Raw genomic sequence first — 14,433 nt, forward strand, 5'->3', positions numbered from 1 at the left:
TGGCAGAGCTTAACTAAAAGAAGCCGTTATTTTGAACATGGGCATTTTAATGCCTTAAATTAACTGGTGAAACGTATTTATAGATGATTTGTTCAAAACATGAATAAAATAACTTTATATTGCGGTTGGTCTTGTTTACTTTTTACGTAATATTGAGGCATCTGTGTTAAGTTTGTATCACAGCTCGCTAAAGCTCCTCAAAGAAAAGTAAAAAAAACGGTGTAAGGCTTGTTTGAGGTTGTTAATTTATCCTTCCTTTGAATATACTGTATAGCCTATTAATAGCATGATGGTTTCCAGCCTTTCAATAAATATTTCTGCTAATAATCTAGCGTATTCTTGGTATGTTTGAAAATGGAAAACTTAAACAGTATATAGAGCCAAAAAACCTAAGTCACACACCTCGTCAAGCTACCTAAGGTTATGTCTTTGTCTCAGTGTTGTACCATCCTGTTTTATTTGGAACGTACCTGTCTCTTCCTCATCCAAAGTCTGGATTCTAGATGCCTGCACCTTGTGATTACTGCAACCTGTGTAAGCTTTATCTCACCGGCCTTAACTGCGTCTTTTTTACCCCTGGCTGTGTCTGATATCACATAGTCATTAACTTATAGTGAGCTCATCAACACAATAATAATAATTAAAAAAAAAAGTTCTATACTACTCAATATCTCGCCTAATGCATAAAATGAGGTATTTTTGGTCACTTCCCTCTTCTCTGTCAGCCACTTACCTTTGCACTGCAATGCATGATGATATAAAGTGCATGGTTAGTGACCATCGGCTGTACACTACTTTTCACAATGCATCGCAGGATAGAGAGAATCCACTATATAATGTATAATAATTCTCACTCAATTCGGACAGCACTACAAAATGATATATTCCCTTTAGTGTACTATATGGTGAGTATGTGTAATCTCGGACACAGTCCCTGTTTGTTCTTCCTCTATATGCCACTTCGATGTGCTTTCCTGTGTCACCTTGTCCTACACCTACTTGTTCCTACTCACTTGTGTTTTGATCATTGCCTCACTTCTGACTCTGCCTTCGCCTGCCTTTGTGGATTTGTTTGACTGTATCTGATTTTCTATTTATGGAGCCCTACACTGGACATAAAACAAAGCCTTTTTTTTTAACCTGTCCCTGGCTTGTGTGAATGCTCTACTTGAGTCCATCATATGTCATTCAATTTTTCCTGCTGTTTCTGCACGTTACTATGTCCAAGGATAGACAGCCAGAACACATTTAAATAGTTTCCCAATGAAAACACAAGGCTGGAGTTTTCTTAAATGTTACTGGAGTTTTCCTCTTGCTTTTGATATTTTTGTAAAAATGTATAATTTAAAAGAAAATAATAACTCAGTAAATGCGTAAGCATATAAATGGTTAGTTTTACTATCCAAAGACACAAGCAAATGCTGCCCTGCTGCTCATTCAACACAAAGCTACTGCAGCAAAGGGAAAGATGAAAGTCAGCTACTACGGTTAACTTTTTGATAGCAGAAACCCAAAAAACCATCAACATCAAAATTCTCTTTAGATTTTGACTGCTTTAACGCAGAAGCGTAGTAGACAAAACATTCAGCAGCAACACAAATGGTGGGGTTATTGTCATTGTGTTAGGGTGGTTGTTGCCGGAATGTTTTTCTTTTTATCGTGTGTGTGTGTGTGTGTGTGTGTGTGTGTGTGTGTGTGTGTGTGTGTGATGAAGATGAGGCAAGCCATACTGCATAGTGTTTTGTGAAGCCATGAATGACCCCTTGACATGTAAACATAAGAAAACCCCACATCAATAGCAAGAGTATATATTTCCTTGTATGTAGCATTAGCATATCATTTAAAGGGGTTGATGCCACATACATTTTTCACATATAGAAATGCCTCTTTGCACATCTATATTGAAAGAGAGGTGTTTAGTAGAGTAATGCATCAGTAAAACTTGCAGGTAAACTGTTTTTACTTTTACTGTAATGCTGTTATCTTTTCATATGCAGAGGACTTGTTTTCAAGATAAACAAATGCATTTTTGTTGCACTATTCTTAATCTGTAATCCTAATTTAATTCTGTGTCAGGCCTTAAAGTACTCCTGCACCTTGCTGGATCTCTGGCGTGAGACTGTGAGAAGAAAAGATAAGAATAGTAAATATGAATACACGTGGGAGTTTGTTGTGGATGTGCTTGATAAAGTTTGAGTCAGTGGCGTTACCCTACCAATGTTATGCAATACAAAGCAGCTCTCGCTCTCAACCTAAACAAATTTACGGAAATCAAATTTTGCAAATCACAAACAGAGTAGGTTGGGTTTTGGCAACACTGGAACTGTATTTGGGGGGATCTAGCAATGCAGCATGTTATTCTAGGGGTGCCGTTGGTGAGTTTTTGATCAATATGATTGGCATTTAAAGAGGTCATATTATGCCCTTTTTGGGGTTCATATATTTAATCTTTGTACCTACTAAAGTAAGTTCACAATAGCTAAAGTTCGAAAAAAGTGTATGTTTTCATGTACTGCCGCTCCATGCACCGGCTCGCTTCTGACTCTCTCTCTAAGGCTCTGAAGTGCCCACGTTCAGAGTCCCCACGTGTGCCAAGTCTGGTCTTCTCAGAAATGTCAAGCAGCTTTTACCATATTGCAACATATTGCAACAAACATTAGCACCTTAGCACTACTGTGCTACTGCAGGCTACGGCATATCGTGGGCGTGCTACAGAAGTTAACGGATGTGCAACATGAGCTGCTGGGCTTGCCACAACGAGCCAATGGGCTTAGATCAGTGATATCACACTGACAAGACGTCACACTGGCAAAATTTTTTCGAGGGGGGCTAGAACCGAGCGTCACATGCAGCTAATGCTACAGCTAACAGGAGGACGTAGGAGAAGCCGCGTTTCCGCAGACTTTGAATTTTTGCACATAGATGTGCCTAAACATGCACAGGACACTTGGAAAACACACTAAAGAGCATATAAAACCAGAAAAAGCATAATATGACCCCTTTAAGACCAATGAACTAAATGATCAGCTCCCTATCTCTGTACCCCTCGCATACATGTCGCAGGTCTGTACACTACACTCTGCAGGGGGCCCAGACAGAGAGAGAGAGAAAAAGAGAGAGATGTCCGCTGTGAGTTCTATGTCGGCAAAACACAAAACTTCAAATGACGTTAAAATGGGAGTGTGTTTGGAAGGATTCATTTATTTTTGATCCACATAATGTCAATTAAACGTTGAATATTATCAGCAGAGTTGTGGGTGCAATAAAACCAACTTGGTCAGGATGAATTAGGCTGGTTATCACCTTAGAAAGGATCTTATTGTCACATCCAGTCAAGCTTATGGTTTTGTAGCTTTTGCAGTCTAGTGGGCCCTTATCTCTCTTTAAAATAAGGAAAATGAGTGCATCAGATAATGTATGGGGTAGACTTCCAATATCCAGAGCTTCAATATACATCTGTTGAAGCAAAGGGGCGAGCTCATCAGCATAGGCCTTATAAAAATCTGCTGTGAAGCCATCGCCTGGGGCCTTACCAGTCAAGAGACTTTTAATGACCCATGCAATCTCCTCTGTTATAATTGGTGCTCCCTGATGCACCTAAACTGCAACTGTTTACAAACTAGGATTACTACCCTCCTACTTTTACTACTTCCACATGAGGCAAAGACATGACCCACCCAATTCCTGTAAAGTTTTCTTGATTCCTGGGGGAGTAAATGGATCTCCTGAAGAAAAACAATATTGCTTTTTTTTAGATTGGCTAAACGTCAGAATTCTTTTCTTTTTGATTGTTGTTTAATGAACAGATGGGAGACAGTATTATTTCTTATATATTTCATTTAGAAAGAAATCTCAAAATAATTTACAACTGGCTCGCGTCTTGGATATTTTCTGCAAGTTTTTCTCTTATTTATTCTTCCAAATATGGTAATGCAGTAGGTCTTGATTGGCAATTTTTTTAAACAAATATTTTTCTTTTAAATCAGTTGTTACTTGCTCTATATATCACAACATTTGGAAGAATAATAATACTTGAGAGATTGTAATACACAATTGCAATATTCAAATAGATATGTATTCTGGTTTTTTTTTTGGTGTTTTTTTTTAATGTGGGAGACAATAATTAATTGGCAAATTTGCAGTTTTTGTATCAACTTGTATCAACAAAAATAAACCTTAAACACACATCCTATTGTCTTGAATCCAATTAACCGAAATATAGCGTTAAAATATTTAACAGTAGATGATGTAAAATAATAGCTACCTTCCTTACAGGGAATTCAGGGATTCAGTCTTGGGAAGATAGTAATTAAACAGTGCTTGATCTAAGGTTAGGGAGGAGCAGTGCTTAAATGCTATCGGTGCAATGCTTAAATTAATTTGAACTCTATTACAGGTTTGGTAATGTGTCATTATTTATGTAATCAAGGGAGTTCTCATTTGAGATGCTAAATGCATATTCAAAAATGTTCGTGTGTGTGTGTGTGTGTGTGTGTGTGTGTGTGTGTGTGTGTGTGTGTGTGTGTGTGTGTGTGTGTGTGTGTGTGTGTGTGTGTGTGTGTGTGTGTGTGTGTGGGGGGGGGGGCAGGGCAGGGCAGGGCTGTGAAACATTTATTCTGCCTTTAATTCTGAGTTAATGAATATTAATTTAAAATTGACCCGTTTGTTGTCCCTCCACTGTTGCTCTCACACTCAACATGCACTCAGCAGTGCATATGAACACTCGCCCATTAACCATCAAGCAATTAGCATCTGAGGTATGGTACCTCGCCTGTTTCTGTATATATAAAGGTGAATGTGTTTGCTTTGGTTTGGTTGCTTTTATGTTTAAAGTAATTTACACTTTTTTTTGTTTTCCCTTTTTGTTTAAAAGCTCCATGTGCACCTTGGTCAGAGTTAGTTTACACGCCTTTAGCTCTTTTCAGGTCGGTGTTGCAGAGCTGGTCTTACTGAAATTTAGGTTGAGGTCTCTTGGTGGCCACCAAATGGACTTCAGACAAAGGTTATAATTTTGTTTTCAACGTGAGGTTGTGCATTTGTTTGTTTTTTGTAAACTTATGTTAATTATAAGTTATTTTCAATAGTTATAAAAGCAATCTGTTTTGATCTAAAGCTGGAGAAATTCATTCCTGTTAAGGGAAGACTGGAGGCTGATGTATTTTATGTATAGCCCAGTTACTTAATGATAAAATGATGTCTCTAATGAAGGCCTGAATGTTACATTATCCCTGGAATGCTAACAAACTGTGATATTTCCAGAGGAATTTTCAGTGCAGGTCTCAAAGAGAAAGGGGGGGGGTTTCGGGTTTTGACGGAGGAGGGGCAGTGTTCACGTGATAAGCCAACATGTTGTTCACATTTGTGTCAGATTGAGGCTAATGAAGGCCAGATTTATCCTTGGATGCAAGTCTTAAGTAAATGATCCCTCTTTGAATATATTAGAGCCCCATAGCGGTGTTCTGCCTCCCTGCCGTGCCATCTCTGCTGTCTTGTGGTCTTGTAACGCCCTTCAAAATGACAGTTATGGTGTTTGATCATATTTGTGCACCATACAACCTGCATTCATTTTAAGTACAGCAGTATTATTACACTAACTTGTTGATGAACCACACATACACTCAGCGTGTATAACTCATCAGAGTTTCTGCGAAGCATTGCAATTGCAAAAAGAAAGTGTGAGTGTAGTGTCATTTGGAAATGTGATTGAGACTTTTGATATGTTTACCCACCCTCACTGCATTTACAAAGCAGGCTGGTCCTAGGTACTCTTGCAAATTGTTCATGTGGATAAACCTGAGTTGTATTATTTTTTATCTAATAATAATTTGAACTGGAAAAAATAAACAGATAAAAAACAGAAAATATTAGCTAAAAAAGATAATTATAAGAACTGACCATGTTGAAAATTATACAATAATAAAACCACAAAAATAAGTATTTCTCCTCAATTTTGCACATACTGGCATTTTCGAAAATTGACAGAATCTTTAATTATGCATTATTGATTCACCCTTCTGAGGTCTCTCTGTGCTACTGAAACATAAATACTTTGTGGTTCTTTACTGCTGGACTCATCCCACTCTTAGTTCAATCAGGAGAGACAAGTGAATTAATACATTTATTTATTACAATGAAAAACATGGAAATGTGAATTAACAGAAATCTTTGGCGCTTGGACTCTATGGGGTGGGTCATGTGTTTGGAGAATGACAATTCTGAATGTCGACAGAATCATTTCCCCCATCGAGTCCAGACATTGGTGGTGGTGAAGCTGATGACTTGATTGAGACCGGATGGGTAAAGAATTGATGGATGATGATTCTGCGAAGACTGGCTGTGTTGGGGAGGTGGAGGGGCGCATGAAACATCAGCATGAACTAAGGCAGAGAAAGAGGAAAAGGGGAGCAGAAGGGAGGAACGCCATGCAATTGGCAGTACCGTTGACGACACAGCTGATTATCCAATGACAGCACCAGAAAATGACAGCTCAAGGATGACAGCTCGAGAATGACAGCGGAAATGCGAGTGAGCGTGCAAAAAAGGATAAATGGCAAAGACCCGATCGTGAAGGCAATTATATAGTCTTCCTGACTGAACTTATGCTAGAGCTTCATTTGATTTTTTTTTTTTAATTCTCACTGAGACAGCATAGTTACTTCTTGGATGGATGGATTTGGTGGATACAATTGGACACAATATCTTATTTAAGTTGACAGCTGTTGTTTTTTTAAATATCCTAAATTTTGGGAGTTTTATGAAATGATCATATAAAGTACTTCAAAAGCCTATAAACATAGGGACTGTCACACGAGACTAGAGTCACACGAGCTACCAAATTCCAATGAAATGTCCAAACTCCAGTTCATTAAAACGTTTTAGAAAAATCTTAAGGCCCTGCTCTACCATGAATTCCTATTTAATGATATTGATCGTGATGTTATAAAGGCTTGTGTTGATAAAGGTATTCATCATGATAATGATATTTATGATGAGGCTGTTGATGTTGTTGATTATAAAACTATTCTCTGCACCTTGTGTATAGCCTCAGTGAACTGTTTGTCACCTGTCTTGTCTTATTTAAAACTGTTTGCTCCTTTCTATGTCCTTTCTTGCACAGTCACAGTCTACAGCCTAAAAACCACACATTTGCAGAAGGACTGACTGCTTTGACCACAGATGCACAGGTGCACATAGTTCCCTCATCTTCCAAATGTGCACCATGCTGGTCTGTTTGTAAACCTTAGCCCTAGCTGTAAACACTGACAGAAGGATAAGGAACATATTGCCCTTGTGGGACTCGGCACTAGAAAGGCAACACAACATGACAAACAGCAGATGTGTCATGCAGGCTGAAATCAAAACAGCTGTCCAGCATGGAGTTGTACATATCATCAGACAGAGTTGCTAGATGAGACGGTAAGGCAGTGAGCGCTGCTGGCAGATGAGACAAGGCAGCGTCTCGGCTTTTCTCAGCTTCCTTTCTTGAAGAGGACAGTCATGTTTGAAGACTGCTTTGACAACCTTAGTCTCTATGTCATGTGCTGCTTACTGCTGCTCTGATCACAAATACACACTACATTCAAAGAGCGTTATATCAGCTGTGTGACAGGTAGGCTCCCAAAGAGACAACAGCCAAAGGGGATGTCCTTTTCAATGCACTCAGTTCAAATGCACTCTGGGCCAAGACAAAATAAAATCTTTTGACACATTTTTGAGTGCTCTTATCTATAAAAAAAAAAAAAAACTAAAAGAAGTTGGTAACAGTGTCAACTTTTCCACATTATAACCAGTGTTTGGACTGTGTGTGTGTGTGTGTGTGTGTGTGTGTGTGTGTGTGTGTGTGTGTGTGTGTCTCCTAAGGCAAGTCATGACGTAAAAAAAAAACCGCAGACGAGTCTGCTATACAACGCTTTAATGGGAATATCTACTTTTATATCAATGCTATCCATAGTTCAAAGGAATCACAATATCAACAAAAGAGTTGAGTGAAAAAACTGAAGAACAGAAAGCATAATGTAGCAGAATAATTATGTGCACGGAGATTGTAGCGTTGTATACATGCACTGTGCACTGGTCATAAATGTCACCATCTCCTTCTAGAAAGACAGAAACTGTGGATAAGGCCCAGATTAAATATTTGGCTGTTTTCTCTCTCACATGCAGCTCCTCCAGTAAATATCAGGAGTTTTTCAAGAAGTGTGAAACCCTTTATGAAATTTACTACATCATGCAAACTGACTGGTTTGAGAATGTCAAAGGGTGGTCGGCTTTAGCAATGCAGAAGGGAACATGTTAATGATGTTCTAACAGCGCTGTCTCCTGATGGCCACTGCCCCATACACAAATGACTTTGTTACATGTTGAGCTACGGGGGGAAAAATAGGAATCCATCATCAGAACAAGTCAATGAATGAAGGCGCAGAAACTTCTGCTTGAGTGATCATCATGCATCACGGACTTTACCACACATCTGTTTACCACTCTGACGGCTACATGAGTGTTTATATCCATGGGTGTACTGTAATTGAGCTATTTTCCTGAGGGCAGCGTTAACCCACACTTTGTTATATCCATTCTTTCCATTACAGTGTGGAGGGGAGTTTTACTGTGGAAATCATTCACAGTAACAGTTCTATGTAAATTTGGCTCATCAGCTTTGCCAATTTGGTTGACTAGAATGTATGTGGGTGATTCACATCATCAGCTCTGTGACTCTGACACGTACTGTGGTCATTTATTAAATATAGGTAACTTGCATTGTTAACAAGCATGATGGAAGAATACAATTATGCAAATAACACTTTGTCAAACCAGACACAATGCAAATGTGCTCAGTCCCTTGCTTGCCATGTCTACAAACTTAACCACCTACACTCAGTGCCAACAGTATATGTAAACTAGACTCAAACATTTAGATACTCAAATGTTAACACCAAACAATAAAACACATTATGGATTTAAGTATTTGCTTACAACTCTGTTTGCTGTGAACTAGAGGTGATGATAAGGCAAAGGGAGGATATGATGCACACAACAGAACCTTTGTCTGTAGTTTTTTGGATTATGATATCTGGTAACTTTAGAAATTATATTATAATTATATATATAATATTTAGAGTTGAAACAGCTGGCATATTTGACACAACATTGTGTCCACTCCTAATTATCTCTGTTTCAAGGAAAAAAATGTAAAATGCATTTACTCATCTTTGTTTTTCCTTGACACAACTATACTCTAATTAGATATTAATTTAAAATGTGACATGAAAGTTACATATAATGCTTGGATTGTCACTCGAATATGTACTGCATTTGGTCATGTTATGTTATTGCAAAGCTTTTAAAATTCAGTAAGGATTGTAACACCATACACACACACACACACACACACACACACACACACACACACACACACACACACACACACACACACACACACACACACACACACACACACACACACACACACACACACATCAAATAAGTATCTTAGGACAAAACCCTGAAATCATGAAAACTGTGTCCTTGCAACATCATGTCCTGTGTACCTGCAACTCAATTTGTAGGTAGGTAAACTCTGAAAGCAAATCAGGGAGGCACAGAAGAATGTTGACAGGAAGTAGGGAAGAGTTGCAGGAAACCTGTGGCTATGAAAGTATTTAACATAGTACAGGATTGCCTGTGACATGTATCCAAAGTTAACAGTAATTTCAATCCTGGAAATAAAATTTTAATTTCAAATGCTTCCCAAAACAGCCTCCAGTAATGAATATTGCAAGTATTAAGCTAGGCTTATGCATTTTAACTTTGAGTATAAATATAACTGGTGTCAAAGCAGTGTGATTAAATATCCTGACAATTTATCTCTGTTACTATTATTATTTTGCTACTAGCCACATGCTACATCATGCTACACACATAACAAGGTGTCATACAAAAGGTGACTCTGCTAATTCCAGTGGACCGAAACCCACAGAATAAACGGCCAACAAACAGACAACTAAAACTCCCAATTACTGTTAGAACTCTAATTTTGTCATACCTTTGATTATTTTGTGATGAAAAAATTGTCCGTGTCAAACAAATCAACAACTGATGGATGTCTCAAGGTCATTTTGAGTATTCAAGCTGGTCCTCAATCTCAATACAAAATGTTTGGCGGCATCTATTGGTTGAGCAGTTCGATTGACCAACAATTAGCCAGTTGCACAAAAAATTTGATGGGCAAAGAGCTTGAAGCGAAAGGATGGAACCATCCAGATTGACCAATGGACTGCAGAGATATTCATGAACGCAACCCCAGAACACCAGAGCTCTCCCGCCTAATACGACAGGATACATTATGCATTAAATCAGTGCATTACAGCCGAAAACAACGTTTTTTTCCTTTGGACTTTTCCAAAGACCTAAGAAAGATGAGGACTACAATTTTCACCATACTGAAGCACTTGACTCACAAGCTGACAAGAAATGGATCTACTGGCAAAAATATACAGTGAATGAAAAGTATGGAATCTCTAAAGTGTTTCAGACTACTTTTGTCGTAGCTAGTTTAGAACCGTTTTAATGTGTGAAATCTGTTTGTTTTGCATTGTTTACCCGGTTTTTAAAAGGCGCCTGTCTGTTTACTCTGCTGTGGGTGACATCATTGTCCACTTAAATTGCATTGTGTAAAGAAAGTCGTTTGCACAATGAAACAATACAGTTATTTGTATAACGACATTATCATTAGTAAACAGAGAACATTTGATTTCCGACGATCAGCACAGTGTCACAATGTCTTTTTATGTCTAATTGTAAACACCGAATAACGCTACTGCTTCGAGTTATCATTACCAAACAGAATGCATGATAAGTACGGTGTAAAGATAAAGTATTATATCAGTTTATAAGCCTCACATGGCAACTTTCTGACACGATACTGTACAATATGTTATAATACTATTTCATGTCACTGTTATTCCCTCTCATTACCAATCAATGCAGACTATTTGTTGTTTTTAGTATCTTTTCATTCACCATGTCCCAAGTATTGGCCAGTGAGTAAACACATACGTTACAACCCAGATTGTTTTCTTCTTTTTCTAGTTTCCAAAGTGAAGATCAGGATCATTCTGATGAAGATTATACATCATCAACCACATCCTTCATTACTCCACCCTGCAAGAGTGAGACTTGTGACAGCTCAAGTGGAAAGGACATCTCTGACTGAAAAACCACGAGGATGATACAAAATGTGGATCACTATGTTTTAATTTGTTATAATGAATTATTTTGTAGTGTTTATCTCAGATTATGATATAAATCTGAGTAGAACCTCATAGCCTTTGTTATTTTTCTTGGGACATAAAAACATATAGAGGTCTGTGCCAAAATGGCACAGTGGAGACTACTGAGCATGCCTGTAGGAAAACCTCTATAACTTTGCACCGCTAAACTTTAATTAAAAGGTGTTGCTATATTGCTTCTAACAGAGCTGTAATGAGCAAGACTAATATCTTCTTGAAGACATTTTCTAAAGGCCATTATTTACAGTTGTAATGTAATTTCAATGTTAAGATTTTTGGGATAAAAAATCTACTGGCATCCAAGATGTGCCAACAAGGAAATAACTAAATGAGATGTGACACGTGCCCTTAAAAATGTACAACTGACCTTAGTAAAGAACCTTATTTCTTGGCTAACTTTCCTTCTTTTTAGACTGAAAATGTGATCATCTTACCTGACTTTTAAAAACATTGAGTTTTTTAGATAACACATGGAATATCAGAATCTAAAGATTAGAATGAAACTGTTGATATCAAGATTTGGCTAGCTCAGTGGATATCGCTTTAAAGTGGACAGTATTTACTGCACGGTAATATTTATAAAAAATAAAGTCTCATGAGATTGATGCTGATTAATTTACTAATATGAGAAAAATCAAAACTGTGTAGTTTTTTCTCACCTTTCTTGTGAATAGAATGTTTTAAAAAAAAATTCCTGGCTTGAGTCTCCTTGATTTTTATTTTTATTTTTGATATCTTGATTTGGCTTTTTTCGGGGAGACTTGGGCTGCAGCATCAGTCACTTAGCCATCTTGACTGAGTCAGATCAATACTGTCAATTGAGAGGGGCAAACGGAACCACTTTCAGATTAAGTAGGGATGAGAGAAAACCGTCCAACAGACAGCTGAGATGTACGGATGAAACTCCTTTGCTTGTGTTTGTTATTTGTCATGAAACAAGGTGATGCCATTCCAGTCGTCAGGCGGGTGGTTGAGGGATGACACAGTCCGATGGTGGTAGAACCAAACCCAGAGTGAAAAAAAAGTTGTGGATGCGTAACAGTTTGCTCCACCTTGTGTTACTTAGAAATACCTTTGATATTTGGTACAGCCTGTAGTGTATTATTATCCTGTTCGAGACCTGGCGGCCCGTCCGTGATAAGATTGCCATGCAGGAGGTGTATTCTTAACACTCACTTTTGTGTACACAACTGTTTTATGTAGATGTAAAACTCATGACGTTCATTGTTTGAAAGCTGTGCTTATTGTGATAATGACTATGTTAACCATTTCAAGTCCAATCTATGCATCTGTCAGAACCACCTTTCTGACAGGTGCCTTCCCATCTTTGTTCTTTTTGGTTAAAGATGAACAATTTGTTGTGTTGTTTATTTTTGATTACTTCTTTTCTCTTTTTTTTGGGGGGGGGGTATTGATCAAATAAAGCTCAGGGGTTAAATCTTGTGTCTGTGTTGGCTTCTTATATGTTCTGGTCACCTTTGTTTTTGTATCCTTATTGAATGATTCTGGAAGTAGGATGTAACAGTCTTAAATGGTAGTAAAAGAAGCTTTACAAAGGCGACACGGCTTCAGTGGAGCCGGCTATAGGGAGCACAGTACTGTGTGTGTATTTGGAGCTCCTGCTGTGCCGTGCAATGGAAATTCACAGACTGGGACACCAATATTATGCCATCGCAGAATCAATATGAATGTACAAAGACAGGAGCCCAATGCATGCACTCGTCAAGCTGGACAGAATAAAATGACCGAAACAGGACAAGAGACAAAGAAACGCACAGAGCGCCCGGTCAATTTCAAAATAAAACACGATGGTATTTTCCATTACTTTATCAACATTATGTCATAACAGGCACCAAACGAACAACAAATCATCTTCAGAAAGACAAGACATGTTTTTGTGTTGCATGCCGTTCTTGCGAGATGATCACGGCCAACTTCCAAAGTTACAAAGAGCAGTAAACGGGCTACCCAGCCGTGCTGTGACATAGGAAAGACACCATTCTTCCTTTTGGAAGTTGCACATTTAGATCCACCTCTAAAACTGCAATTTTAGGGTGGAAAAGCTACATGTTGTTTCTTTAAGGGCATCTCAAAGTTAATAAATGTATAAGGTATTGATTTGTTCACATCTATCATTCAGTGAATGATACAGTAAAAGTTTTTCAATATTATTTGCCAATCTTTGGTTTGTAAATAACAAAGTGACAATTAATGGATGATATGATAAATATGTTTATCAGATACAAAATATATTTTACATAATTAGAAAATTAGCTTACACTTATGAACAAGTAATGAAAATGAATATGTTTTAAATCAGAATGTCAGGGAGCAACACAATAAAGAAGACATGAAAGACTTGATTCAAAATCTGGTGACCAAGGAGAAGGACATTTTTTCAAATCTGTGATATCTAAAATGTTTTCAAATGAAATGAGACATGAGTAGAGCAGGGGTGAGTGGTTTCCCTTGGTTATCCTCCAGGCTGCTGTTTTCTCAGTTCGTCTCTACCTCATTAATGTTCAAACCATGTGAGAGAAACAGACCATACTCCATAACCCAAGGCTGGGTGACATCTCGGGTTGAACACACACATTTACACAACAACATATGTTAACACACACAAAAATCCCCTCAGCTGTTTAAATTCCACTGCCTCTTTCAGGACGTGATGGCCGCCGAGCTGTCCTGATTAAAATGACAATGGCCTAATTAACTTGACCTCAGTCTCAGTGAACTAAAATGGCTGTTGGCTCGCCAGTTCCTTTTCTAAAACCCCTTTGTCTCCTCATCGTCACAAAATATGACTGTTTCTCCAAGAAAAATGCCTCAACCCAATTGGGTGAGATCCGCTAATGGCAATAATTTCTTATGAGCTAATTAAATCTAGTTACTCCATTTATTTATTTTATTAATATTGTAGTATGCAATTCTCCAAGGACTTATGATTGTGGGATTGAGTATAGCTACCACCTTTAACTAATCTAAGTTATTCAGATTACATACATTTCCAAAGGTTGGACCTCTTGATTTTTTAGCAAGTCCAACCTTTAGCTAGTTATGTTGCTCTGCACAATAAAGCCCTATTGACAAATGCAATGCAGCCCTTAACCTGATATCACCCAAAGGAGCTAAATTTAGGAAC

At 38.0% G+C, this 14,433-nt stretch overlaps 1 protein-coding gene across 2 annotated transcripts in view; it reads left to right on the forward strand.

Annotated features, from left to right (window-relative positions):
• Positions 1-14,433, forward strand: part of foxp1b (forkhead box P1b) — a 130,466-nt gene that overhangs the window by 15,434 nt on the left and 100,599 nt on the right. The gene's annotated exons all lie outside the window — the stretch shown is intronic.

The sequence above is a fragment of the Labrus bergylta genome, chromosome 5, assembly GCF_963930695.1.
Source record: "Labrus bergylta chromosome 5, fLabBer1.1, whole genome shotgun sequence".
Taxonomy (NCBI): Eukaryota; Metazoa; Chordata; class Actinopteri; order Labriformes; family Labridae; genus Labrus; species Labrus bergylta.